At 40.2% G+C, this 26,673-nt stretch overlaps 2 pseudogenes; both read right to left on the bottom strand.

Moving 5' to 3' along the window:
* Positions 1–13,303: 13,303 nt before the first annotated feature.
* Positions 13,304–16,296, bottom strand: LOC132114095 (matrix-remodeling-associated protein 5-like; annotated as a pseudogene).
* LOC132114094 (matrix-remodeling-associated protein 5-like) lies at positions 15,683–21,083 on the bottom strand (annotated as a pseudogene).
* Between the last annotated feature and the right edge of the window lie 5,590 nt (positions 21,084–26,673).

The raw sequence follows: 26,673 nt of genomic DNA, 5'->3' as shown, positions 1-26,673 counted from the left end.
TACAGTGCATAACATCATCAAAAGATTCAGAGAAACTGGAGAAATCTCTGTGCGTAAGGGACAAGGCCGGAGACCTTTATTGGATGCCCGTGGTCTTCGGGCTCTCAGACGACACTGCATCACTCATCGGCATGATTGTGTCAATGACATTACTAAATGGGCCCAGGAATACTTTCAGAAACCACTGTCGGTAAACACAATCCGCCGTGCCATCAGCAGATGCCAACTAAAGCTCTATCATGCAAAAAGGAAGCCATATGTGAACATGGTCCAGAAGCGCCGTCGTGTCCTGTGGGCCAAGGCTCATTTAAAATTGACTATTTCAAAGTGGAATAGTGTTTTATGCTCAGACGAGTCCAAATTTGACATTCTTGTTGGAAATCACGGACGCCGTGTCCTCCGGGCTAAAGAGGAGGGAGACCTTCCAGCATGTTATCAGCGTTCAGTTCAAAAGCCAGCATCTCTGATGGTATGGGGGTGCATAAGTGCATACGGTATGGGCAGCTTGCATGTTTTGGAAGGCTCTGTGAATGCTGAAAGGTATATAAAGGTTTTAGAGCAACATATGCTTCCCTCCAAACAACGTCTATTTCAGGGAAGGCCTTGTTTATTTCAGCAGGACAATGCAAAACCACATACTGCAGCTATAACAACAGCATGGCTTCGTCGTAGAAGAGTCTGGGTGCTAACCTGGCCTGCCTGCAGTCCAGATCTTTCACCTATAGAGAACATTTGGCGCATCATTAAACGAAAAATACGTCAAAGACGACCACGAACTCTTCAGCAGCTGGAAATCTATATAAGGCAAGAATGGGACCAAATTCCAACAGCAAAACTCCAGCAACTCATAGCCTCAATGCCCAGACGTCTTCAAACTGTTTTGAAAAGAAAAGGAGATGTACACCATGGTAAACATGCCCCGTCCCAACTATTTTGAGACCTGTAGCACAAATCAAAATTGAAATGAGCTCATTTTGTGCATAAAATTGTAAACTTTCTCAGTTTAAACATTTGCTATGTTATCTATGTTCTATTGTGAATAAAATATTGGCTCATGTGATTTGAAAGTCTTTTAGTTTTCATTTTATTAAAATTTAAAAAACGTCCCAACTTTTCCGGAATTCGGGTTGTATACAAATACGATAGAATGCACATTGCGGTAGTAATGCTCCACCATGCTGTTCCGAAAGCGCTCCTGCCCCGCTGTCCCATACTTGCACCTGTTTCAGAAGAAACAAACAACACATTTCAAGAGAAATTAAATGAGAAAACTGATGCAAAAAGAAAATCTACTTTGAACATCTTTAAAAATACTTTTTTTTAAAAACTATTCATGGTTAAATCCTAATAACTATGGGTCATTGCTTTGAACTTTACTCATAAAACATAGAGAAACATTACGACTGTGATTTAATAAATTATATATTAAAGGGTTAAATTAACTCAACTGACTGATTTCAAATCACACACACACACACAGAGATAGATAGATAGATAGATAGATATAGATAAATAATGTGTTATGTATACATATACCAGTGATGCACGGGTCAATGTATTAATAACCCGCAACTGGCCGACGTTTTCAACTAACCCGCCCGCAACTCGGACCGCAAAAAAATTAAATAAAATATTGTACCTGACCCGCTTCCTGAACCTGTTACGAACCAGCTAAATTCTCTAACCAAAAATCCTTGGCAGCATCATACTCAAAAAGACTTTAGGACTGAACAAGAACAATAGTCAGTGAGGCATTTAAATAGGGTGGGCAATTAGGAAACATTCAATATAGGTGTGCTACAAGTCTCTAATAAAGAGGTGATCTGGGGTTGAAAGTACGCCATCCAGTGGTGAAACCAGGGAAACTCAGGCAGAACATTACAGAACCCCCTCTTTTAGGAATGGCTCCTGACGTTCCCAACAGCTGGGGTCGGGTGGAGCCGAATGAAGTCCTTAATAAGACTCTTATCCAGTATGTGGCGAGCAGGGACCCAGGACCGCTCCTGTGGCCCAAATCCCTCCCAGTCCACAAGGTATTGACGTCTTCCACGAACCAGCCGAGAGTCCAGGAGCTGCCGGACAGTGTATGCCAGCTGGCCATCGATGATGCGTGGTGCTGGGGGTGGCCTGGTAGCAGGAAACAGAGGGCTGTATTTAACAGGCTTTAAACGTGAAACATGAAAGGTGGGATGAACACGTAAGGACTTGGGTAGTAGAAGACGGTAGGAAACAGGATTTACTTTACTTATAACCTTGAATGGTCCTATGAACCTTGGAGCCAATTTGTATGACTCAACTTTGAGGGGAAGGTCCTTGCTTGAAAGCCAGACTTTCTGCCCTGGACGCAGAGTTGGTGCTGGTCTGCGCCGACGGTTGGCCCGTTGCTGTTGTAGCTGTGAAGTCTTAAGAAGCGCAGCCCTGGCCCTACTCCATACCCTGCGACACCGTTGAACCAGATGTTGGGCAGCTGGGACTCCCACCTCAGACTCCTGCTCAGAAAACAGAGGAGGTTGAAACCCATATTGACACTCAAAAGGTGACATACCCGTTGAGGAATGGCGAAGAGTATTGTGTGCGAATTCCGCCCAAATTAGGTGTTTACTCCAGGACGTTGGGTTGGATGAGACCAGGCATCTCAAAGTTGTCTCAATCTGTTGATTAGTTTGTTCCGTCTGTCCATTAGACTGGGGATGAAACCCTGATGACAGACTGGCTGTAGCTCCAATCAGCTGGCAGAAGGCCTTCCAGAACCTGGAAGCAAACTGGGGACCACGGTCTGACACAACATCTTGGGGAAAACCATGCAACCTAAACACATGCTGCAAAACAATCTCAGCAGTTTGTGGAGCTGAAGGAAGTTTTGGGAGTGGTACAAGGTGGCAAGCCTTAGAAAATCTATCCACCACTACCAGGATCACCTTGTTACCTTGTGAAGGAGGTAGGCCCGTTACAAAGTCCATAGAAAAATGGAGGGGTAGGGAGGGTAGGGAGGGGAGCAGCAATTGCACTGAAATTTTGAATGAACTTTCGATAAAAATTGGAAAAGCCAAGAAAACGTTGTACCTGCTTGGCGGAGGTGGGCTGAGGCCAATCTCTAACTGCTTGGGTCTTTGCAGGTTCCATCTGGATATGACATTTAGACACAATGAAACCCAAAAAGGAAACCTTTTGAACATGAAACTCACTCTTCTCCAGTTTGACAAAGAGATGGTTTCTCAGGAGTTGCTGGAGGACCAGGCGAACATGCTGCACGTGTTCCTGGGGGTTCTTGGAAAAGATAAGAATGTCATCCAAGTATACAAATACAAATCTGTTTAGCATGTCTCTTAGCACATCATTAATCAAAGTCTGAAATACCGCAGGAGCATTTACCAAACCAAAAGGCATAACTTGATACTCATAATGGCCAGTGGGTGTACTAAAAGCAGTCTTCCATTCATCACCAGTACGGATGCGGACCAGATGATATGCGTTGCGAAGGTCCAGTTTAGTAAATATAGTAGCCCCCTGGAGCAACTCAAAGGCAGTAGACATCAATGGAAGAGGATAACGGTTCTTTATGGTAATCTTATTAAGGCCCCTGTAATCTATACAAGGTCGGAGCCCACCATCCTTCTTAGAAACAAAAAAGAATCCAGCTCCAGCTGGTGATGTTGAGGAGCGAATAAAGCCAGATGCCAGAGACTCCTGTATGTAATCCTCCATGGCCTTCCTCTCTGGTGCCGAAATGGAAAACAATCTCCCTCTTGGGGGGCATGTACCAGGAAACAAGTCGATGGAACAATCGTACGGTCTGTGTGGTGGCAAGGACAAAGCCTTCTCTTCACTAAATACCTCTAACAGGTCCGCATAGTCTAGGGGAACACATGAAAACTCTGGAGAAGTCCTGGGTAACTGTAGAGCAGTCATTAACCGGCTGGGGGTAGCCTGAAGTAACTCGGGAGAAACAGAAATTCCAAGAGATGAGGCAGAGAGACACTTATCACAGTCAGACCCCCATTTGAGAATGTTACTGGAGGGCCAGTCTATCTGGGGATTATGAAGGACTAGCCAAGGGAACCCCAGGATTAAAGGGAATTCGGGTGACTTGATTACATAAAACTGTATAGTCTCTAGGTGACCCCCAATCCGGAGATATAAAGGAATAGAGCGCAGACTCACCTGTCCAGACCCCAGAGGCCTCCCATCTAGTGCAGTGATAGTCAGGGGGTCATCAAGGTTGGTGAGAGGCACTTTAAGACGTCTGGCGACTTCCAAATCCATAAAGTTACCAGCTGCCCCAGAGTCTATGAAGGCCTTTGGAGGATGTGACTGATCTTTCCGTAAAAGATGAGTATTCACGAGAGCTCCAGAAGAAATTGAGTGGGGAGAGGTTGCTTCTCTCGTCACAGTCCTCCCTTCCCTGGACGAGAGTTGGCTTTTCCCGAAAGAATTGGGCAGGAAGCTCAAAAGTGGCCAGACACACCACAATACAGGCAGCACCTCTCTTTCATCCTGCGGTTCCGCTCGGAACGGGTGAGCCGTGACCGGCCCAGCTGCATGGGTTCCTCAGTGCATGTTACATACGAGGCAGGGAGGTCAGGAGACATGAGGGGTGCCAAGGATTTTTGACTGGGAACATTTCTAGAAGTTTCAGTGCACTCTCTACGCCTCTCTCTAAGGCGATTGTCTAGTCTAATGGCCATATCAATCAGGGATTCTAGGTCTGTCACAGGGTCCCAGGCTGCCAATTCGTCCTTAATTTCATCAGCCAGTGCCCGAGTGAATGCCACAGTTAGTGCCTCCTGGTTCCAGCCACTCTCCATAGCTAGAGTTCGAAATTCCACAGCTAGTTCAGCAACACTTTGAGAACCCTGGGTCAACTGAACTAGGCGGCTAGCAGCCTCACGTCCACACACAGGATGATCAAACAATCGCCTCACCTCCTCAATAAAGCGCCTGTAATCTGAACAAACTACTGGTTGTGGAGACTGCTCCCACAAGTTTAGGGGAGTCGTGGCCTAATGGTTAGAGAGTCGGACTGCCAATCGAAAGGTTGTGAGTTCGAGTCCCGGGCTGGCAGGAATTGTGGGTGGGGGGAGTGCATGTACAGTGCTCTCTCCACCTTCAATACCACGACTTAGGTGCCCTTGAGCAAGGCATCGAACCCCCAACTGCTCCCCGGGCGCCGCAGCATAAAAAAAAATGGCTGCCCACTGCTCCGGGTGTGTGCTCACAGTGTGTGTGTGTGTTCACTGCTCTGTGTGTGTGCACTTCGGATGGGTTAAATGCAGAGCACAAATTCTGAGTATGGGTCACCATACTTGGCTGAATGTCACTTCACTCACTCACTCACTCACTCAAAGCAGTTGCCCAGGCAAGGGCTTTCCCAGATAAAAGAGTAATAATATAAGCCACTTTACTACGTGCTGTTGGGAATCTATTTGGCTGCAATTCAAAGTTCAAGGAGCACTGGGTGAGGAAGCCCTTACCTCTGCCAGGGCTTCCATCATACCTTTCAGGATGGGGAAGGTGGACATCTGAACCTTGCACTGCAGTGATAGGAGGTGCTGGTGGGACCTGGGGTTGAGACTCAGCCTCCTGCTGTGGGTTTGAAAGAGACTGAAGATGTTGTAGGATTTCTGTGATCGCCTGATCCAGCTTTGAAACTGCCACCTCTTGTTGTGCAAGTACTTGTTCATGTCGTTCCATGGTGGCTGCCTGGCTTGAAACAGCAGCAAGGATGCGATCTGAATTTGATAAAGGTTGAGCCTCCTCTGCTGGGCTTGTATCCATGGTTCAGTCCTACTATTACGATCCAGATGGGGATCGAACTCGTGTATGTGGTGTGTATAACCTTGGCACTAACCACTGCACCACTGAAGCAGGTCAAACCCAGATGCAGAGGAAATAACCAAGAGGCTCAGAGTCTGACTCCTAAAGTTCTTTACCCAAAACAAAAAAACTCTGTCCTTAAATGTCAGGCAAGAGAGAAATCCAAAGCAACACTCAACAGAAGACAGCTAAATTCTCTAACCAAAAATCCTTGGCAGCATCATACTCAAAAAGACTTTAGGACTGAACAAGAACAATAGTCAGTGAGGCATTTAAATAGGGTGGGCAATTAGGAAACATTCAATACAGGTGTGCTACAAGTCTCTAATAAAGAGGTGATCTGGGGTTGAAAGTACGCCATCCAGTGGTGAAACCAGGGAAACTCAGGCAGAACATTACAGAACCGCATTTTTAAAAAGCAGTAAATGCTCATCGTAGCGTCATTGGGCCATAGGAACGTAGGCAAAACTAACTAGGCAAAAAATTATATATTATATATTATTATATTATAATTTTGTCAAGAATTCTATAAAAAATCGTCAGTAAACTCATAATTTGTACTAAAATAGTCTAGTCTGGCTTGTCTATTTGAAGACATAAATATGACATGATGGAATCAATGAAGTGATAGACCTACGTTTAATATGAAACTAAAACAGACACCAGGTGGCAGAAAGACACTGTCTTAATGCGTGCGTTCAATCCACTTGTTTGATTCCTTAAAATACACCAAATCAAAAACAACTCGACGTGTTGAAGCGGATCAGCTTTGGATTTGTTTCTGATCATTTCTATTTAGGCCTATGCGTTATTTAAATAATAATAATAATAATAATAATAATAATAAATAAATGACCAAATGTTCAAAAAGTTGGCAGAGAGGGGTCATGTTCAGGGAAACAACATAATTGTTGATAGACTATTTTTCGGGGATATGAGTTCAATGCGCAAACCTGCGTGACCATATAGCAACTATTCAGAAAGGGAAATTACGAATGCATTAATATTTTGTTTTGAATTTAAGAAAAGTCGATTGAATATTTACAGGTTTGCATCTCGTTATTATTTTCAGAATAGTAAAGTCTTTGTAACCAACCATAGTGATCAAATATCGAAGCTATTTATTGTTAAATTTTGTAAAAATTTCTGTAGGCCAAAAACATAACTAAAAAATAGCTAGTAGCCTACATAACTTTTTAATTTGTATTATTATTATTATTCTTTCTTTTTATTATTATTATTATTAGGCTATTGTTATCATCGTCATCATCATCAGCTGGCAAACCATTATGGAGTCTATTTAAAGGGAATGATTGTGGCGGGGAGTTTGGTCAAACTATGGCAGCAACAATAAACGTTATATAACCTGTAAAAGTTGATGAAAGCGTATAATGCGATGCACTTGCCTCAGATGCGCGCGTTCTGTTGACAGACAAAACACAGATCTCCTCATTCGCCAGCAAAAACCTGTTTACTCCATTTGAGCTTGTTTTTCATATAGCCTCATGTTAAGTGCAAGTGTCTGATACAATACCAACACTGACGACTCAGTGTTGTTTAATTATTGATTTTTTTCCCCTTTTCTTTATTTTTTTCCCCATGTGTTTAAGTAGAGTGTGCCATGAAATTGTTTTGTTTGTCAACACCCACAACAGACATCATATTGTGTGTATTTGATTGCTTAAGTTCAACAAACTACGAAAAATAACTCATATAATAGGCTACTCGCGAGGCGGCTTTATACGCGTGAACTTTGGATGTGACTGTGAGAGCACATAATACAGCCTTCGGAGCGCGCGAGTACCATGGCTTTAAATACTTAAAAATGTGTGCAAATTATACATTTTTGTGACAATGCAACAATGACCCGATTAGTCAAGTGACAGTTCTGTCAGCTGTCCCGAGATGCGAGTGAAGTCTTGTGTCGGCGCGTGCTGCAGGTCACTGTGCAGACGAGATGCGCTGATGAGAAGCGCGCAAGAGAGTTCATGGATTCGAAGTCTGGTTTCGAATGATTTATTTAATCTTAAATTTTGCGTGGATTAATTTTATTATTCAAACCTACAAGCTATGTTGAATAAATGCAGGAATTTTCCTCATTATAAACTTGAAAGCTGCGAGAATGATTAAAACCATGCGGCATAGCTACACAGTCCCCCACTGAAATGTAGGACTCTATTTTACAGGGATTTGTAAAATAAAATTCCACAACTTTTTCAAAACGTTTTTAGGCCTGGAAATTGTTGTTTTAAAATTGCATGGCATTTCCATGTTATTCATGAACATACAGACCCTAAAAGCAATTGATGCATGCAGTCAATCACTTAAATGTGATTGCGCGAGTGCTCCATCACCTCTCCCTCCTGTAATCACATGTCGGATCCGTTACCCTGCTTTGTTCCGGGACCTCGCAATTTACAAATTAAGCACTGCAGAGTCCCCGTTTCATGTTTGTTAGCCCAGGACATTTTACAAATCCAGACCAAACGATGTTCTACGGCCATGTCCGGAATAAAGAGTAGCCTATCCATGTCACACAGTAAGATTTAGGATTTTGACTATATACCTCGCAGTCACAGACCGTATCAACGTCAGTGAGCTATACTAATTGTATTTCGCCACACAATGGGCGTCACTGTGGCCTCAACCCTTCGCCTTCGCTTACTCTGAGCTCGATTGCTATGTCTGAGGTAAACCACGCCCTCCTCATTACCCTACGCAGGAAGAAATGTAGGAAGAAATAAATGAAGAAATAAATAAATGTATAAATAAATAAATGTAAAAATAAATAAATGTATAAATAAATAAATGTAGAAATTAATAAATGTATAAGTAAATAAAAGAATAAATAAATAAATATGGAAAAAAATAAATATATTCATAAATATGGAAATAAATGTATAAATAATTATTTATTTTCGTTTTTTTGCTTTTCTATGTATATTTATTTATATATTTATTCTTATTTACATTTATTTGTATATTTATTTATGTATTTATTTATTTTTAAAATTGGCAGCTTTGGCATTCCATAAAACAGGTCTTGCCCACATTTGAGTCCCCGATGGCAATGATTTAAAAAATCTGCGTCTGCACACTGTTGATCTAAGGATGTGCTTAGGTCTAGAGACGACGTGAGGTTGGCATGGCGTGAGTTTGCAGTTCCTTCTCTGTTGTTTGAGAATTCATTTGCCATAACGGTGAAATGATGTGCCGAGCCCGGTGTTCACTGGACCGGCGGTGATGATGATGATGATGATGATGGTGGTGGTGGTGATGGGGGAAGGGATGGCAGATCCACTCCCAGTCCCTTTGCAGATGCAGGGAGTTTACATAGACTGCAGTACTTTTAACGAAAATAAAAATAGGTTGCTTAAAAATATTTGAAAAATAAATTGTACTTTACCTTCGTCGAATAATTGTGACAGCATGGTTGCACTGGTTAATTTAATTTAATTTAATTTAATTTAATTTAATTTAATTTAATTTAATTTAATTTAATTTAATCTATGCATTTAGCAGATTTTACCTATCATTTAAAAAATTTAAAGGGATAGTTTTATTCACCCCAAAATTAATTTTAACGTTGACTTTTATGCTATTGCAGTGAAATACAAAAGGACAAACTCCCACAAAAATGTAAGTATCAAAATAAATAAATAAATAAAAAATGTTGATAAAGAGTAGGCTCCATAGCCACAGCTCATATGCGTACAGAATAGTATAGAGGGTTTGTTTTTAGAAGAAAAAATATTTCATATAAATCATATTTAGAAATTGTGTTTAACTGCACTGATACTATTGTCTTCTATGAAGCTGCATTCATAATCAATGTTGTTTCATAATTGATTAGTCATTTCATAATTGATGAATTTTACAACATTAATGCGTTCTGTTTTTGTTATGTTCCTATAATTGTGAGGATGATCAAACTTATGTATAAAGCACTGCACAAATAAATGTGACTTAACTTGAAATTAAAAACTAAAAATCAAATATTATACTTAGTGTGGCACTAAGTGTCTTACATAACTGTGTTCTTGTTTTATTTATTTGAACAGCTACCAAAATGCTGACATTTATACCACACAAGGCCTCGTTCTACTCTGTCAAGACTATTTTGTTCTGATGCACTGAAAAATGCAAGAAATTCGACAGAACATATCCAAATCACAGACATTCTGGGATGTTTTATGTACAATTTATGTTAAAAGTAATAAGAAGTATGTACATTTTTTCTGTTTAATCTGTAGAATATAGAAAAATCTACAAACCAATAATTTCATAAATTAAATACAGATTATTAAAGAAATTCAAAGATAACAATCCATGGCTGCATTTTAAGGAAAAATGCCATTTAACAATATTTTTGGTGGTATTTTAAGTGCTTTGGTGGCTTTTAAATCATGATTTTTGTTTAATAGAAAGGTACCCGTTTTATTTTTCTTAATTACGAACCTAAATGCTACATGACTTGATGGATTTCTGTATATTGCTCAGATCACTTGAAGGTATGTTGCTTTTAAAGTCTGTCCCCAAGGCATTTCTAGCATTACATTACATTGAGCTCATGAAGCCTGGGTCCTGTATGACTAAATTTCCCACCTCTGTCATGTGAATTCCAACCTGTGCTGTGAAGTGACTACTGGGTACAAGTGTAGTAAATCCAGGCAAAGTCCGAGAAATGTCTGGTTTGGCTATGCCAGCAGCTATACAGTTCAGAATCACAGGAGACCCCTGTTAACTCTGGTTATTGAAGGTGGAGCATGAGTGATTTGAGGTGGAAACACTCACTGGATATGACAATGTTGAGGACACCATTACACCACCACCACCAGCCTGCACAGTGGTAACAAGGCATGATGGATCCATGTTCTCATTCTGTTTATGCCAAATTCTGACTCTACCATCTGAATGTCTCGACAGAAATCGAGACTCATCAGACCAGGCAACATTTTTCCAGTCTTCAACTGTCCAATTTTGGTGAGCTTGTGCAAACTGTAGCCTCTTTTTTCTATTTGTAGTGGAGATAAGTGGTACCCGATGGGGTCTTCAGCTGTTGTGGCCCATCCGCCTCAAGCTTGTGTGTGTTGTGGCTTCACAAATGCTTTGCTGCATACCTCGGTTGTAACGAGTGGTTATTTCAGTCAAAGTAGCTCTTCTATCAGCTTGAATCAGTCGGCCCATTCTCCTCTGACCTCTAGCATCAACAAGGCATTTTCGCCCACAGGACTGCCGCATACTGAATGTTTTTCACTTTTCACACCATTCTTTGTGAACCCGAGAAATGGTTGTGCGTGAAAATCCCAGTAACTGAGCAGATTGTGAAATACTCAGACCAGTCCGTCTGGCACCAACAACCATGCCACGCTCAGAATTGCTTAAATCACCTTTTTTTCCCATTCTGACATTCAGTTTGGAGTTCAGGAGATTGTCTTGACCAGGACCACACACCTAAATGCATTGAAGCAACTGCCATGTGATTGGTTGATTAGATAATTGCATTAATGAGAAATTGAACAGGTGTTCCTAATAATCCTTTAGGTGAGAGTATGTTCCTCTATCAAATTTGGATATTTATTTTACCTGAAGTCTGCCGTTAGATAAATATGTTAGTCTTCCAATAACTTGGGGCTTGTCCAAGACCAGGCCATTTGGAAGTATTTTGCTGGTCCACAGTGACATCCATAATATATATTTTTTCCTACTATCAAAGTCAATTTGAACCAGCAACTATTAGGTTACACATATTCTTCAAAATATATTATTTTGTGTTCAGCACAAGAAAAAAGTTAATATAGGTTTGGGACTACATGTTAGTGAATAAACAATGACAGGAATACAATTTTTGGGTGAACCATCCATTTAATTCACATGGCAGCATATAGCCTACTGTCCCTTTAAGACCTGCACGCATCTAATATACAGACATGCATCTGTTTCTTTCAGTTATTTACTTTTATTTTAGACATATCCAACTGAGTCTATACATAAACCTTGTGTGTTTTGACAGTATTAGCACCAGGGCCGGCCCTGACCAATTTGCTGCCCTAGGCAAGATTTTACCTGGCGCCCCATGCATCACAGCCCATTTCACCCTGTCATTGTGTTCATGATTTAGCATATATATATATATATATATATATATATATATATATATATATATATACACACACACACACACACACATTACAGCAGAACTGTTTCCAACACTCATAATAAATCATCATATTAGAATGATTTCTAAAGGATCATGTGATAGACCGGATGTCACATGTGACACTGAAGAATGGAGTAATGATGCTGAAAATTCAGCTTTGCATAACAGAAATAAATGATAATTTAAAGTAAATTGTAATAATATATCACAATATTACATTTTTTTTCTGTATTTTTGATCAAATAAATGCAGGCTTGATGAGCAGAAGAAACTTCTTTCAAAAACATAAAAAATAGTAATGTTTCCAAACTTTTGGCCTGTACTGTATCCCCCCAAAACTGCACAACTGTAGAGTAAAACATTTAATTAAAAAAGTGATAATAAAAAATGTGTCTTAAAATTGACATGATTGTACAAAATCACAGTCTGGGGACTCAGAACTCAGAACAATTGCTAACATTAAGTTTAAGGTAAAAATAACTGCCATGAAATTGTAGTATCTTACTCCTATGCAATAAATTGTTCTTTCACTACATCTCTTTACCTCTGTCTTTATTCTCTTCTCTTCTTTTTGGCACTGTATCTATCACAGACTATGCTCATTTATAATGTGTCATGTAAATTCGGCCTTCCGTCACAATCAGGAAACTTTCACCGTGTCTAGAACTGGCGCAAGCTGCCAGGCCCGTTTCTACGAGCTGTGTGTTAACAAAAGCAGTGCTGTCTACGTTGGATGCAGCGTCGGGCACGCTACACAACAAATTACCAACAACTGATCGTGCACGCGCTCTGTTTCTGACGCACTTCAAGCACTCGATGGGCGGGGGAAGATTGAAGAGCCGGACTTTTTTTTTTTTTGCTTTATTTGGTAGTACTTCGAATTAATGGTTTTTAAATAGTAGCCTATTATAAAAAAAATATGTAAAAAAAAATAAATAAATCACTCGTTCACTCATTCTGGCGCCCCTTTGGATGAGTGGCGCCCTTAGCATTTGCCTATACCGCCTATGCCGCGGGCCGGCCCTGATTAGCACAAAGCATAACTTAGTTCAGTAATCAGGCACAGTTTGACGGGCTTTTTCGTTTTTGTGCCGCGCTTTGATTGTGCTCAGAAAAACCGAACGTCAGAAAAAGCACATGAATGAAAAGTTTAAAAAATCAGTAAGGCTTTAAAGCAGATGCAAAAAGTATGAAATAAATACAAATTCTTTTTTGAATAAGTGCAGTGTCCCGTGAGAGTAACTCTACCGCTGAGTTAACACTGATGTTAATGTATGTCACCAGGGGCGCTGCACAAGATCCCGGGCCCTATGCAGGGCCGGCTCTAGGTTATTTGGTGCCCAAGGCGAGAGAGACCACACCATCATGATAATCATCAGTTGCTTTGCTCATCCATCTGCACCGTTGCTGAACACTCATATATCTCCCTGAATCATTAGGATTGACGTTCTTTATATAAAGGGTTCCATTTGGGAAAATAAATATCCGGCTTCCAATAAATTGTGTGGGCTTCATTTGTGAACCATCAAGGAGAACTCAATTAATTACAGGGAATAACTCTCCTTTAGCAGTAATATTTACATATACGTTTCTTCCAGCATTCATAAATATAGTCTCATGTGAAACCTCAACAATTATTGGAGGTAGAGCAGCAACATGAATGTGGTATGTGAGTGTATCAGCTCCTGCTGCATTGCTGGCAATACACTTATATCACCTTTATTAGAAAAGTTTGCTGAAATAATACTCAGTGTTCCATTTGAAAAAAGTCATACTCTTCTGTCAAGGGTACCAATGTCTCGCACAAACGCCCTGTCTGGAAGAATACATGAAATCTGAGTTTCTGGTTTACCCACCACAGTACATTCCAAGCTGACTGGATTTCCCAGAAACACTGAGACATCTCTTGCCCTTAAACTCTGGAGGCTGAGTTTGGACAACGAGTATAACTACAATGCGGTCTGAACCAAATTTGTTTTGAGCTGTGCAAAGGTACTGGCCTCTGTCTTGCAGCTGGACATTCTTAATCAGAAAAAATTGAAAGGACCTCAAATCTTTCTCCAAGTTTTGTGTTGGTCTGAATTGTTGCACTGTAAAAGAGTAAGAAAAAAAGGTAAAAACATCAGTAGACTAATCAAATAATTTATTTTTTCCCCTTCTAAAACAATCAGCACAGTTGTGGTATGTCCCTGTAACGATTATAACTTCATGATCACGGGAAGAAGGAGGTGGGAACCGGCGGACAATCAAATATAAACTTTAATAATCAAAATAAATACAATTTTTAGTCGCCCCTCATGGACGACTGACGCGCACAAATAAAAAGCAAACTAAAACTAAAACCCAGGCCTGGTCCTCTCTCGTCCGTCACTTTCGTCGCTCCGGTTTTATATCCCTCCATCTCCTCCGTGGGACTCGAGACCGGTGGGTCGAGCAGGTGTCGCTCATTTCCCAATCACTTCACCGGCCTCGCTCCTGTTCCCACGTCTCTCGGCCCCGCCCTACTCGTCACAGTCCCGTCTATAGTCATATAGATATGAATTATGTACTGTATAGCTCAAACAATGGGGTCTTTTTTTTTTTAGCTGCCTAATGAACCCCCAAAACAGGATGCACTGTAGATTGACCTCTAGGACAATACAAATGTATCTGTTAATTTAACCAAACACATTTACCTGTATGACATTATCCAATTGATGCCAAACATGGAAGTGTTGTATACACATTTTTTTCATTGCAAGTATTACTGATTGCAGCCTTTCAACCACTAATTCAAACACAGAATTACAGTTTCCTTTTATTCAGTAATTACAAATATTTATGTCATCAAATAGCTGCAGTAATTTTCATAATTAGCATATGCTGATAATTTGGCTTCATTTGCACTCCAAAAATAGAACATCCCATGTATGCTCTCATAGAGAGAAACAATCATGCTTATATTAGAAATGTGTCTGTATATTTCATGGTCATAATTTATACCAAATTAATATTGTTTACATCATGTATATGATTCGTTTGCACTCCAAAATAAAAAAAATATATATAAATAAAAATTTGGAGAGAAGCTGCAATAACAATGCTTATATTAGAAATCTGTCTATATATTTTATGGTTAACATTTATATAAATTTATACCAAATGGAAATTTTGTATGTTATGTGCATGATTAATTTGTCATACGTAAGAAATGTGGTTCTCCCAGTTTTGGTCTTATCTTGGGCATTTCTTAAGCACGATGACAGTTTTTGACTATCAAAGGAAAGCTGGGGTGGGTATAATCCTCCATTCAGACAGATGCATCGATAAAAGATAATACATTAAATAATGTATTACATATTACATATATATTACATAAAATGTAATGACGAATCACCTAACCTGTTGAAACTTTGGTCCATGAAACAATAGGTTTGGGGTTCCCAGATGATCTTACAGGACAGGAGTACATCTGTCTCTGCTAGGGCAGATACAGTAATGGATTCAGTTGCTGAGATCCTAGGTTTTGACGCCATTGCCCATCAGGTTTGGAAAGGGAATCGCAGTGCTCAATTTCTTTCCTCCAAAATTACTGTAGTGCCAGCGACATCCATTTGGTATGCTAACTGTGGAGGTTGGTTTGTTTGTATATGCTAGGATGGATGGGGGAATCACAGGCTTGTAGATGTTTCGGACATTTGGAGCTTGGTAAGGCTGTGGGGTGGGATGATATGTCCTTGGCTTAGAAGTGACAAGCTTTTCCAACTAGGCTAGTCGATATGCATCAAGCAGTGACTGTCTATATCTGTTTCTGAGTCTGTTGAAAAGTAAGTGTTCACGTACACGAGAAGCTATCCCTGACCCCGAAATATACATGTAAGCTAAGGGCTTTGCTGTTTCAGCAGTGATTTCAGGCCGATTGGTGACCACCTCACCCCTGCCTCCTGTTTGTAGGAAATGCCAAGTTTTGTCTTGGGAGTGGTGGTGCTTTGAGCTATGAACTGTGGGCTAGAAGGGTGACTGAGTGTAAGGATGGGGTGTAATTGAGATTTGTTTTTTTGGTGTATACTTTTTGATTAACCAGGGGTGGATAGGTAGTCATTCATGATGCATTGCCCAATTGTAAACTCTCTGTCGGTCCACATTAGTTAAGGTTGGTTTCTCAGCCACATGTGCTCTTTTCGTCTCTGGAGGATTTATGTTGCGGATTTAAAGATTAGATCTGCTTGTCTTATCCTCATTTGCCTGGCTCTCAGTTCTCAAGATGATCTGTCTGTTTTTTTTTTTATCTCCATACCTGTTGATCTGACTGGGTGTAGCAAGTGTAGCAGGGACTGCTTCATTTTCTTGCAGAGATGTTGCACTTACAAGCTGAACTGACTCAATGTGTTTTGTTTTGCCTTCAAATTCATTAAGCTTCTCCAATGTTTGAAATTTTGAATGTTGTCATAGGCACTTTGAGAGGATCCTCTGTGATTTCCATGGCTAAGCTTTCGGTTACTGGGCAGCACTGTGCAGGAGGAACTTCGGAAGTCATTGATGCTGTAACATCTTTGTTTTGGGCTGAAGTATAAGAGTTGGTGGTCATTGCTACACTGCTTTTAGGTATCAATGTTTTGACTAGAGAGTGAGTGAATGACACTGCTGTAGAGGGAGCTAGGCTGAAATTTGGTCTCTTTGGACGTGGTCTACATGATGGAGGCCTAGGCTGCCTATATGGAAATCTTCTACTTTGGTTCCAGATGGAATTATTGCTAGCCTTTATTTTCTCTTCTATTGTGTGTCTGTCCATCTGTTTTACCAGATTAATCTCATTTTCAGGTATTGTTGTTGAGTCTATGTGCTGTAAAGTTAAATCTGAAATGTTATAATCACTTGGCTTGTCTTTTTGAACTTTGGTGGTTGTAATAAGTGAAGACTCTGTCACTGATTTCTACATTTTTGTCATTTTCAGATGAGGTGTAACTGGTGGCATGGTTAAGAGTTTAGCAAGAGCTTTTGCAAAAATATGCTCCCAGCGGCTGGGATCAAGCTCTTTGATAGAGTTATTAGGTTTTCTCACACTCTCTTTGACTTTCTTTGCTACCTCTGTGGTTTTCTTCGACCATCTGAGGTGTGAGTTTAGCTGTTGGTCATTTGATTTCTTCATATCCTGACCCTTCACTGTCCTTGCTCTCAAAGAGCAGTAGTTCACCCTTGGATACCAGAACATCTCTTTGTGCTTCTTCCTTTTCACTAGTGACAACAATTAGATGAGATAACATATCAGCCCCATAGAGGTTAGCTGCTAAACAACTGTACTCTCCAGCATCCTCGTAAGTCACTTTTTTGATTATCAGAGTGTTGCTCTGTAGTACATACACCCTATCTTTCCCTTTCATGTCTGATGCTTTGAGAATCAGTTTGTTTGGTAGGAGCCATATTGTCTCAATTGGATGAGGAGAAGTTACTAAACAGGGAAGACTAAGAGTGTCCTCATTCTCCACAGATATCTTCTTTCCATTTAAATCATTGGGACTTAAGAGACACATTCTGACTGTGAGTCTATAGGTGACAATGTCCATATTAGTGTCAGTTCTCACAAAGCAATGATACAGTCCAGAGTCTGCAATACTTGTATTTTTGACAACTAGCCTGTAATTCTACAACCTTAATTTGAGAATCAGTTTGATCCACTCTTGTTAAGTCTGGGAGCATCCACTCCACAGGTTGATGCCCTGATAGCACGCTACAATCCAGACTGACCTCAGAGTTTTCTAGTACTGCCTGGATTCTCGCCGGGGCTCCTCTTTGGATCATAGCCCAGGAGGAAACCACATCCTCCTCATCCTCTCTTCCAATGATTTGCTTTTATCTAAGCAAATGATTTTTGCAATGATTTTTTTTATATAAAAAAGTTTCAGCACCAGTTTTTTAGTTGTTGTTTTTTTGCCTGTTCAGCTGAAGGGTGACCATTGGTTGTAAAAGCCAGGCTGGTTCAGCCATTAAATGTCCTTTGAGCTCTGTATAATATGGTGATTCTCCATGTGTGCTTGAGAGTACTCAAAAGTCACCTTTGAAAAACTCCCAAGTCTGGTTCCCTGTTCCAAAATTGCTGGGCTCTCGTAGTAGTAGGCAACCAACCTCCACAGGTTCTGAAGAGCATCTCTATCGATATCACATTCCAGAAATGTCTATAGAGTCACATTTAGAGCAATCTCATCTGTTCTTAAGCCACGTGTGCCTGATTCCCATGACTATCAGAGAGAAAGAAGGTCAGTTGGCCTAGAGGACACTCAAGGTTCTTGATGTAGGGTGAAAAGCTGCAAGATCTGGCTGCTGTTCAAAGGCATTGGTGAGGCACATGCAGCACAGTTGCCAGCATCTCCAGAGTTAAGGTCCTTTTTGAACTTAATAACTTCTATAAAGAGAGGGATAGAGAATGTAAATAAAATGTATTTGTTTTCCTTTCAGCTATTTGCAGTCAGTAGAGTCAGTTGTACTTATTCAACCTTAAATTGTATGTAACAATACAATGCATCTAGGACAGTGATGATAAATGTAACAATTCTGAATAAATTATATATGAACACTATACGTGATGTTCTATATATTGGTGTACAATGGGATTTTATTCTGAATGAGTGGTTCAAAAGGTTGGAAAATACAATCAAATAAATTTTATCCTCATGATTTTCGTCCCACTCCAAGAGCAAGCATAAGTTGCAGTCACAAGCCCATGGGTTGTCATGCAGAGAGATAACTTCTAGCCTGTCTAAGCACTGCAGAGTTCCTGGCAGCATGTATTCTAGTTGGTTGTCTGCCAGGTGCAGATGCCGCAGTCTTGAACTCCAAAATGTGACCAGGACTGAGACTGTAATAAATCTGTGAGAGTGGAGATCCTACAATTTGTTCCCCTCCAGTTGCAATAGCTTTAATGATGTGAGTCCAGTTTTTTAATCACTGATGTCTCTTTAAGAGAAAAATTGTAATTTGTTACGTCTTATGGGTCTAGGGGTTTAACGGTAACGTAACAATATTAAGGATTTGGGAAGAGCATTTACCCGAGCCCCTGTCACAGCATAGCAACAACAACCACAACAAAGTCGCTGTTAAAAAGGTTTATTAACAGCTCAGTGAATGCTGGGAGTTAACAATTCTCAAAGAAATAAAATTAAGAGGGAAGCAACACTTCAGGAGGGGGAACAATGCCAAAATAACAAACAAAAGGGTGTCTATGCTGGAAATTAGATTCTCTCTAAACCTGTCAAATGAAAATAAAACCAACAACAAAGTTATACACTCACTCCCTATCTAATCCTCAAACCAGGAGAAAAATATGTACAGGACAAAAGAAAAAGGCACCCACCTCCCTACAGCTTCCAAAAAGGGTAACAATCAAACAACAGTTTTAGTCAACAGTATTTCAGATTAATGAAGATAACTACACAGAACCCCAAAAGGCTACAACAAACTGCACTAAGCCAAGCTGGACAAAGGGCATGCTCTGGAGAAAAGTTCTCATCTTCTGTAGTTCCTGCTCAGCTTTTATACTGCTTCTACTTCGGTTGGTAATTAGATGCAGCTGGAAAAGGCAATCAGCTACCTGCCCGAGTGGAAAGAGTGGGAGGAGCCAGAGAAACAGGAGACACAGAGCAAGAGGAAAACAACCAAAGAACCATGCAACAATACAGATAACACAATTGGTAACGTCATTGGACATAAAACCCCCACCCATAGGTTACAAATAGTACCCCTTAAACATTTGTAAACTAATGAATTAAGGTTTAACAACATACTATCAACAATTTACTTATCTAAATGATACACCCTAGACAGTGCATCAGCTACAACATTCTCTGTACCTTTTCAATGTTGAATCTCGAGGTTATATTCCTGAATGATCAAGGACCACCTCATCAGTCGCTGATTCGAGTTACACATTCTCCCCAGGAATACTAGGGGATTATGATCAGTGTATACTACCACTGGAGTACAACTACCTCCCAGGTAGACCTCAAAGTGCTGCAACGCTAACAGTAAGGCCAAGGCCTCTTTCTCAGTTGTACTGTACTGTTTTTGACACTTGGTAAATTTCTTGGAGAAATAACTCACAGGATGTTCTACACCAGTTAGATCTTCTTGCAGTAGTACAGCCCCTGCCCCAGAGGAACTAGCATCCACCTGCAATTTGAAGGGCAACCCAAAATTTGGAGCAGAAAGAACGGGGGCATGGCACAACAAATCTTTAGCAGCACTGAATGCACAGTTACATGTTGGACTCCACACAAATTTCCTAGATGTACTAAGTAGATCTGTCAACGGAGCAACCACAGAAGCAAAGTTTTTACAAAACCCCCTGTAGTATACCTAAAAATCTTCTCAATTCTCTTTTGTTAGTAGGAGTGGGGAAATTAAGTATGGCAGCAACCTTTTTTTCAATTGGCCTTTGGCCAACCTTCTTACCAAGGTAAGTAACTATGGCCTTACCTAACCTTACCAAACGCTTAGTCAAGTTCAAGGTCAATGATGCCCCAGATAACCTACAGAAAACTTGATTTAGACTATTCAGATGGTCCTCCCAACGAGCAGAATAGACCCCCACATCATCCAAGTAGGCCTCACAATTGGTTACTCCCGACAGTACCTGTTGCATTAAGCGCTGGAAGGTCGCAGGTGCATTTGGCATCCCGAATACCATAATGGAGTACTGCAGAAAGTTGTCAGGGGTAACGAAAGCAGATATTTCTGAGGCCCGCGGTGTGAGGGGCACCTGCCAGTATCCTTTTAGGAGATATAACTTGGTGACGTAACGAGCAGAACCGACTCGATCAACACAATCCTCTATTCGGGGAAGAGGAAAAGTGTCAGGCTTGGTGATACTATTCACTTTGCGGTAGTCAGTACAAAAACGATGGGTTGAGTTAGACTTTGGAACGAGCAAGCACGGGGAACTCCAGGGGCTCTGGCTAGGCTTAGCAAAACCATGTTGCAGCCGGTATTCAACTTCTGACTTCATTATCTCATGTTTATGAGGGTTTACACGGTAGGGGTGTTGTTTTATAGGAGCAGAGCTACCTACATCAATATCATGCATGAGGACGGTAGTCTGGCTGGGGATATCGAAGAACAGGGTAGGGTATCTACTCATTAAGTCAAGTCAAGTCACCTTAATTTATATAGCGCTTTAAACAAAATACATTGCGTCAAAGCAACTGAACAACATTCATTAGGAAAACAGTGTGTCAATAATGGAAAATGATAGTTAAAGGCAGTTCATCATTGAATTCAGTGATGTCATCTCTGTTCAGTTTAAATAGTGTCTGTGCATTTATTTGCAATCAAGTCAATGATATCCCTGTAGATGAAGTGACCCCAACTAAGCAAGCCAGAGGCGACAGCGGCAAGGAACCTAAACTCCATCAGTGACAGAATGGAGAAAAAAACTTGGGAGAAACCAGGCTCAGTTGGGGGGCCAGTTCTCCTCTGACCAGATGAAACCAGTAGTTCAATTCCAGGCTGCAGCAAAGTCAGATCGTGCAGAAGAATCATCTGTTTCCTGTGGTCTTGTCCTGGTGCTCCTCTGACACAAGGTCTTTATAGGGGATCTGAATTTGAATCTGTCTCTCAGCGCAGTAGAGGTCCTTTCTAGGTGCTGATCCACCATCTGGTCTGGATACGTACTGGATCCGAGTGAGTGCAGTGACCCTCTGATCTGGATACAGACTGGATCTGGTGGCTACGGTGACCTCGGAATAAGAGAGAAACAGACAAATATTAGCGTAGATGCCATTCTTCTAATGATGTAGCAAGTACATAGGGTGTTATGGGAAGTGTTCCCGGTTCCGGTTTAAATATATATATATATATATATATCATATTAGTATGTTATGTGTAAGCCAGGTTAAAGAGATGGGTCTTTAATCTAGATTTAAACTGCAAGAGTGTGTCTTCCTCCCGAACAATGTTAGGTAGGTTATTCCAGAGTTCCGCCCGCAAGTTGATTTTGATATTCTAGGTATTATCAAATTTTTTAGAGTTTTGAGAACGTAGCGGACATAGAGGATTATAATGTAAAAGGAGCTCATTCAAATACTGAGGTGCTAAACCATTCAGGGCTTTATAAGTAATAAGCAATATTTTAAAATCTGTACGATGTTTGATAGGGAGCCAGTGCAGTGTTGACAGGACCGGTCTAATATGGTCATACTTGTTGCTGCACTAGCTGTAGTTTGTTTACCAAGCGTGCAGAACAACCACCCAATAAAGCATTACAATAATCTAACCTTGAGGTCATAAATGCATGGATTAACATTTCTGCATTTGACATTGAGAGCATAGGCCGTAATTTAAATATATTTTTGAGATGGAAAAATGCAGTTTTACAAATGCTAGAAACATGGCTTTCTAAGGAAAGATTGCGATCAAATAGCACACCTTGGTTCCTAACTGATGACGAAGAATTGACAGAGCAGCCATCAAGTCTTAGACAGTGTTCTAGGTAATTACTGTTCCTCAGGGGGTCTATAGTACTGTAGCTGAAGGCTGAATGGTTGCAATTTTATCTCTAATAGTATCGATTTTAGAAGTAAAGTAGTTCATAAAGTCATTATTGCTGTGGTGTTGGGAAATGTCAACACTTGTTGAGGCTTTATTTTTCGTTAATTTAGCCACTGTATTGAATAAATACCTGGGGTTATGTTTGTTTTCTTCTAAAAGAGAAGAAAAGTAATCGGATCTAGCAGTTTTTAATGTTTTTCTGTAGGATAGGTTACTTTCCCGCCAAGCAATGCGAAATACATCTAGTTTTGTTCCTAACTGATGACGAAGAATTGACAGAGCAGCCATCAAGTCTTAGACAGTGTTCTAGGTAATTACAAGCAGAGTTTTTAGGTCCTATTATTAACACCTCTGTTTTTTCAGAATTTAGCAGTTAGAAATTACTCGTCATCCAGTTTTTTATATCAACTATGCATTCCATTCGTTTTTCAAATTGGTGTGTTTCACCGGGCCGCAAAGAAATATAGAGCTGAGTATCATCAGCATAACAGTGAAAGCTAACACCATGTTTCCTGACGATATCTCCCAAGGGTAACATATAAAGCATGAAGTGTAGCGGCCCTAGTACTGAGCCTTGAGATACTCCATACTGCACTTGTGATCGATATGATACATCTTCATTCACTGCTACAAACTGATGGTGGTCATATAAGTACGATTTAAACCATGCTAATGCACTTCCATTAATGCCAACAAAGTGTTCAAGTCTATGCAAAAGAATGTTGTAGTCAATTGTGTTAAACGCAGCACTAAGATCCAATAAAACTAATAGAGAGATACAACCATGATCAGATGATAAAAGCAGATAATTTATAACTCCAAGGAGAGCAGTCTCAGTACTATGATACGGTCTAAATCCTGACTGGAAATGCTCACATATACCATTTTTCTCTAAGAAGGAATATAATTGTGAGGATAGTATCTTTTCTAGTATCTTGGACAGAAAAGGGATATTCGAGATTGGTCTATAATTACCTAGTTCTTTGGGGTCAAGTTGTGTTTTTTTGATGAGAGGCTTAATAACAGCCAGTTTGAAGGTTTTGGGGACATATCCTATTGACAATGAGCAATTTATAATAGTCAGAAGAGGGTCTATGACTACTGGAAGCACCTCTTGTAGGAGCTTAGATGGTATAGGGTCTAACATACATGTTGTTGGTTTAGATAATTTAACAAGTTTATACAATTCTTCCTCTCTTATAGTAGAGAATGAGTGGAACTGTTCCTCAGGGGGTCTATAGTACTGTAGCTGAAGGCTGAATGGTTGCAATTTTATCTCTAATAGTATCGATTTTAGAAGTAAAGTAGTTCATAAAGTCATTATTGCTGTGGTGTTGGGAAATGTCAACACTTGTTGAGGCTTTATTTTTCGTTAATTTAGCCACTGTATTGAATAAATACCTGGGGTTATGTTTGTTTTCTTCTAAAAGAGAAGAAAAGTAATCGGATCTAGCAGTTTTTAATGTTTTTCTGTAGGATAGGTTACTTTCCCGCCAAGCAATGCGAAATACATCTAGTTTTGTTTTTCTCCAGCTGCGCTCCATTTTTCGGGCTGCTCTCTTTACGGTGTGAGTTTGCTCATTATACCATGGTGTCAAACTGTTTTCCTTAACCTTCCTTAAGCGTAAAGGAGCAACTGTATTTAAAGTGCTAGAAAAGAGAGAGTCCATAGTTTCTGTTACATCATCAAGTTGTTCTGAGGTTTTGGATATGCTAAGGAATTTGGATACATCAGGAAGATAACTTAAAAAGCAGTCTTTTGTGGTAGAAGTGATGGTTCTACCATACTTGCAACAAGAAGTAGAATTGACAATTTTGGCTATATGAAGTTTGCACAAAACTAAATAATGATCTGAGATATCATCACTTGGCTGCATAATTTCAACACTATCAACATCAATTCCATGTGACAGTATTAAATCTAGAGTATGATTTCGACAATGAGTAGGTCCTGAAACGTGTTGTCTAACCCCAGTAGAGTTCAGAATATCTATAAATGCTGATCCCAATGCATCTTTTTCATTATCCACATGGATATTAAAATCACCAACTATTAAAACTTTATCTGCAGCCAGAACTAACTCGGATGTAAAATCACCAAACTCTTTAATAAAGTATGTATGGTGCCCTGGTGGCCTGTATACAGTAGCCAGTACAGACATAACAGGGGATTTATCATTAATATTTGTTTGTCTGGATAGTGTTATATGAAGCACCATTACTTCAAACGAGTTGAAGCCTGCCCTCTGAGAAATCCTGAAAACATGGTTATAAATTGAAGCAACACCTCCCCCTTTGCCTTTTAGACGCGGCTCGTGATTATGACAGTAATCTTGGGGGGTGGACTCATTTAAAATAATGTAATCATCAGGTTTTAGCCAGGTTTCTGTCAAACAGAGCACATCTAGATTATGATCAGTGATCATATTATTTACAAAAAGTGTTTTTGTAGAAAGGGATCTGATATTCAATGAGCCTAGTTTTATCATTTGTTTATCCATATTGCATCTGTTTTTTATTTGTTGAACCTCAATAAAATTGTTAATCTTAACTTGGTTTGGACGTTTTTTTGTATTTTCTTGTTCGGGGAACAGACACAGTCTCTATAGTGTGATATCTAGGTGAAAGAGTCTCTATATGCTGAGAATTAGCTGATCTCTGTGACGTGAGGCAGCTAGCAGACGGTCGGTTTAGCCAGTCTGTCTGCTTCCTGACCTGGGCCCCAGTTAGTCAAGTATAAACACTAAGACTATTTGCCATATTTCTAGAGAGAAGAGTGGCGCCACCCCAGGAGATATGAAGACCATCTCTTTTCAACAGGTCAGGTCTGCCCCAAAAGCTCGTCCAATTGTCTATGAAACCTTTGTTATTCTGTGTCAATGTCAATGTCACCTTTATTTATATAGCGCTTTAAACAAAATACATTGCGTCAAAGCAACTGAACAACATTCATTAGGAAAACAGTGTCAATAATCCAAAATGATAGTTAAAGGGATCACCACCACTGTGGGCACCACTTAGACATCCAGCCATTGAGTGATGACAATCTGCTATGCATCTCGTCACCACGGTAAGCAGGGAGGGGACCAGAGCATATTACAGTGTCTGACATCGTGCTTGCAAGTTCACACACCTCTTTAATATTATTTTTAGTGATCTCCGACTGGCGAAGTTGAACATCATTAGCACCGGCATGAATAACAATCTTACTGTATTTACGTTTAGCATTAGCCAGCACTTTTAAATTTGCCAAGATGTCCGGCACTCTGGCTCCCGGTAAACATTTGACTATGGTGGCTGGTGTCTCTATATTCAAGTTCCGTACAATAGAATCACCAATAACTAGAGCACTTTCATCAGGTTTCTCAGTGGGTGCATCACTGAGTGGGGAGAACCTGTTTAATGTTTTGATCGGAACAGAAGAGCGCGTTTTGACCCACGACTACGCTGCCTCACTGTCACCCAGTTGCCCTGCTGCAGGGGCTCTGTTGCCGGAACCAGACAATGTACAGGAATCCCTGAGCTAGATGCATCCAAAGCCGTATCTAGAGCCCTAACATTCTTACTGTCCTCAATTAAAGTTTGGATGCGTGTCTCTATTTCTGAAATCTCTGTCAGCCTAACTATTTTCCTGCATTTATCACATGTAAATCCCTCATCTGCGACAGAGATAGATAAACTGTACATGTGACAAGAGGTGCAAATAACAATAGCAGGAGAAGCCATTACTCACCGTGCTTGATGAAATATTCTTACTGCGGTTGTTTGATGAACTTGTGAAAAACTGGAGCGAGAGAGAGGAGAGGAGCAAAGAAAACAGCGATAGGTTCGAATGAAAAAGCTAATGACAAGCTAACGAGTGCAAACGCTTTGCAGGTGTACTGCACTCACGGATATAAAATAAAAGTGAGCGATCAAAATTAATCTGATAAGATTGATCGATAATATCAGAAATATGGTTCGAATTAAGTTATATTTTATCACTTTAAAAAGTGAGTGATAAAAAGAGAGTGATAGTAAGATAAAGATTCTAGAGAAAAAAAATAAAAATAAAAACAGCTACACGGAGCTACGATTAGCAACCGAAGGCCAACAGGAAGTAGAGAAAACACTGTCCAACAGCGACACCCGCAGTCAGAACTTAACTCAATGATATCTGTTCGCTGGTCATTTGGTAAATG

Source organism: Carassius carassius, chromosome 33, assembly GCF_963082965.1.
Source record: "Carassius carassius chromosome 33, fCarCar2.1, whole genome shotgun sequence".
In the NCBI taxonomy this organism is placed as follows: Eukaryota; Metazoa; Chordata; class Actinopteri; order Cypriniformes; family Cyprinidae; genus Carassius; species Carassius carassius.
This window is presented reverse-complemented; position numbering and strand designations above follow the sequence as displayed.